Genomic DNA, 4,187 nt, shown 5'->3' with positions numbered 1-4,187 from the left:
TTGCCAGATAGCGTCATTTGAAAGAAAAAAAAAGAAGATCAACACACTATGCTAGATGTTGAAGAAAAGACACAAAATTTCAAAAGCTCTCACCATTGCCCAACTGTTTTGGTGGGGTTGAGAACAAGCCACATTTAAGTGCTTAAGCATAATACATTGGAAAGCGGTCGAGGGGAGAATAAGACCCAATACCTCAAACAAACACCTATACATAAAAAAGAAGGGGAGACCGCCCTAACACAGCCCTTAAGAAAGGGAAGTCATCACTCCTACAAGCCTGAACGACTATATTGCATGAGTTCTCAGGGCTCGTCAGCTTCACCTGGCATTGAAGAGTAGCAACACTCACCGCCGAGGTGAGAGAGGACTTGTATTTGAGAATGTCATCCCTCACCCACTCATAGCTAACAACGACAGGGGTGGATGATGACAACCCAACTCTATGGCTACGTCGCACGCTGGGAGACTCCTTGACATCTCCACTGCCACTACTTCTCTTCACACCCCAAGAAGTAGAAGAGGGAAGGATCATAGTAATCGAGACAGGCTCCCCGAAAGCAGTGGAAGGTTGCACCCTCCTGCTAGGGCGAGAAGTGCCCCCACCAGTACGGCGCGAAGCCCTCACCCTCTCCGAAGAGGAGGACTCGCTATCGGAGGCACCACAACGAGTATCCTCCGACGAGGAACCACCAATAGAGATGACCTCTCGATCCATCATGGGTTGCTCAATCGAGCCCCCAGAATCACTGCCACCCATGTTGATGGCAGAATCAGACAAGAATGAAGATATTATTAGAGAAAATGAATACTTTGAAGAGACAAACGAAGAAGAAAGGAGAAATCGCAAGTAAGAAAACAAGGAAGCAAAGAAATTTTGAGAAAAGAACAATGACTCCATATCAAATGTCCATTCCATTTAAAAAGGAGACGAATTCTTCGGTAATTGGTGGGAGCTGAAGTGGTGCCCTAAAATTTAGCACCACGACGCACCCCCATTCATGCACAAACCACGACTCCAGTGCGTGCCTACTTCGCGAGTGACACATATGCAATAGTACTGTTCGTGCGCTGCACATGCCTGTAGCAGTAGACATAATGTAACTTTCATCTTTAATGCACCTTCCAATAGTTAGAAAAAGACAGAGTTGTCAAATCTATAGACTTCCCTCACCTGACAAGCTAAAGACATGTCCATCTCGAACAACTTGACAAAAGCAGCTCGGACAACGCTTGTCCAGGCTCGGGGGCTTGACAAGTTAACATCGACCTGCAATTCTCTCACACCTGTCGAGGTTACCACACCCAACATCAGACAAACACTCGTCCACACTTGGGGGCTCGACAAACTTGTCACCCTTTACATGTCAAGACTACAACCCCAGACATCAGATACTTTCCTTCAACACTAGACAATCTCTTTCACCAGCAAGTCAGCTTAAAGTTTGGTGGGCTTATGTACTGTCTAGAATCCATAAAATACACATGGCACCCTACATGGCACTCTGAGGCACGTGTAAACCTTCCACGTCAACCCTACAACAAGAGCACAGACACTTGACCCATAACAGTTGAGTTTCCTAACTGACAGGTTATCTCTAACATATTAATATTTGAATCTCTTTATCTATTGGCAGGTAGTTAATTATCTACAAAGCCACACATTATCTATAAGGTATAATTATCTTCTAGCTTTTATCTATAAGCTATCAGCCATTATCTATAAGTCAGGAATTCTCTATAAAGGCTATAACAGTCCCTACAAATAAGGACCTACAAATATGTTGCACTCCTATAAATACCAAGTTCCATTGAGCCTTCAACACTCCCACACACTTCAGCACACGAGCAACAAACTTGTGCCTCTCTTTCTTTCGCTCACTCGATCTTATACTTAAGCATATACTTGCTTTTTCTCCTAACTCGTACTTATTTGAGCGTCAGAGTCTTTTATTTTGTAGGTCCTCCCTCCTATCCTCTTGATGAAGACACCTCTCAAAGTCGACGTGTGAAGTCTATGAGTCCACTTTTGCTACGTCCATCCTAACGTGTCCTAACTCCAGATTTTGGTAAGTACAATAATATTAATTTAACCCTATGTTGTTAATAGCGGCCGTCGTGGCCGCTATCACGGCGACGCGGCACCCTACCGCGATGAAGGCAGGAGAAGCGGGGCGGGATCCGGACGAAAATTTCGCACGCTACAGTGACGGCCGAAAATGCCCTCACTTAATGCGAGAAAGTGAGGGTATTTTTGGCTTTTTCTTTGTATTACCTGGCCAAGGTCTCGCTCCCTCCCCGATCTGTTGTTTGGTTGGCTCGAGAAACCCTTGCGAGAAAGTGAAGCTGCGACTGCAACCTCGACCTGCGACCTGCGACCCGCGACTCCGACGACCCCGTCCGGCGACTCCGACGACGACTCTGAACCCGGCGAAGCTGCAACCCATTGAGTCTTCGTCCTGCGACTGCGCCGCGCCGCCACCCCTTTGCTTGAGGTGAGGAAGACAGCGAAGAGGATTTTTTTGGTCTTACCTTGCTGTTGGGTCTTGGGGCTCTTGGGTGTCTGCGCTGTGATTTTTTTTGTGACTGTGATTTTTTTTATATGAATTTAATTCATTTTTCTGATAGCTAGTGCCTAGTCTCCACTTGAAGCATGAAGTAGTTATTATCCACCACCTGTCATGTGACTGCCACATATGCTAGATTCTAGAATTGTCGTAGCAACTAGCAAAGTGTTGAATCAACAATAAAAAATTGAGGAATAGTCTCAGCAAAGTTGTTATCCACCTGTTGATGCATGTGTGCAAAAAATGAAAGCCAAAGAATTTAAAAAGAGTTGACTGTAGCTGTGAATGGTTTGTGTCAATTAATTTTTACCTTGTTACTTACTAAATAATTTTTTGATAATTAATTTTTACCTTGTTACTTACTAATTTTTGGCTTTGGCTGTAACTGTGAATGGTTTATGTCAATTAGTTCACAAATTTTTGTTGTTCAAGTAAGAACTCTAGCATTAGGGAGTGACACTATTTATTTACATAATAGAGTGCAGAATTTTAGTCAACAAAAGACATGTTAAACTTTGAGAAAAATATGGAACAAAAAACTTGATTAAGTGAATTTCAAAACTAAAATGTAAGTTTTCTTATATATCATAAAATACTTCGTCAGAAGTCTAAGCCTTACTAATTTCACAACAAAAACCAATATGATGGTTTAATTTTCGAAATGTTGAAAAAATCAGGTCATTTAATTTTTTATGTAATTTTTTATTTGGTTGCAGTGCTTTAGTCTCCTTACTGTGCATTAGACTTTAGTCTACTGGAATGTTGAATTCAGAGGGGTCTTCGTTGTTCAAGCCTACCGGTGATAGGGTAGATGCCTTTTGGAAATGGAACAGTTTAAAGGATAAAAATAACAGGAAGAGTGTAACCTGTGATTTTTGTCACAAAACGACTACGGGAGGAATTTCTAGAGCAAAATGACATCAACTTCAAATAAAAGGAGATGTGGGTTCTTGTAAAAAAGTACCGGAGGATGTTAAATTAGAAATGATTGCTGCTTATGAGAAGAAAATAGTTGAAACTGCAGCATACATGGAGGCAATGCAAGAAGAAGACGAGGAAGAGGAAGACGGGATCCTAGAGATTGCAAGACTTAAAAGTGGAAAAAAGTGTCCAACAACATCAAATGAAGCCTCCTCAACTGCTTCCAATAAGAGGATCACAACTAAAAAAGGCCCTATTGATCTTTTGTTCTCCAAAGCACCTGAAGAAAGTATCAAATTAGGAAAAACCATGAGACAATCAAGTGTAAATGAAACTTATAACAAGGTTGCAAGAGACAGGGCAGTTCAGTACATTGCTCGTTTCTTTTTTAGGAATGGAATACCATTCAATGTTGCTAAATCAAAAAGTTTCAAGTTGATGATTGAGGCGATTGGAACCTATGGTCCTCATTTAAAGCCTCCAAGCTATCATGAATTGAGAGTTCCACTCCTTAAAAAAGAGTTGGAATACACGAAGGGCTTATTGAGGGGTCATGAGGAGGAGCGAATCAAATATGGGTGTTCAATTATGTCAGATGGTTGGACGGATAGGAAGAATAGAACTTTGATTAACTTTTTGGTAAATTGTTCGTTGGGAACACAATTTGTGAGGAGTGTGGATGCTTCTGAATACATGAAGACT

This window comes from Glycine max, chromosome 12, assembly GCF_000004515.6.
Source record: "Glycine max cultivar Williams 82 chromosome 12, Glycine_max_v4.0, whole genome shotgun sequence".
NCBI classification, from domain to species: domain Eukaryota; kingdom Viridiplantae; phylum Streptophyta; class Magnoliopsida; order Fabales; family Fabaceae; genus Glycine; species Glycine max.
This window is presented reverse-complemented; position numbering follows the sequence as displayed.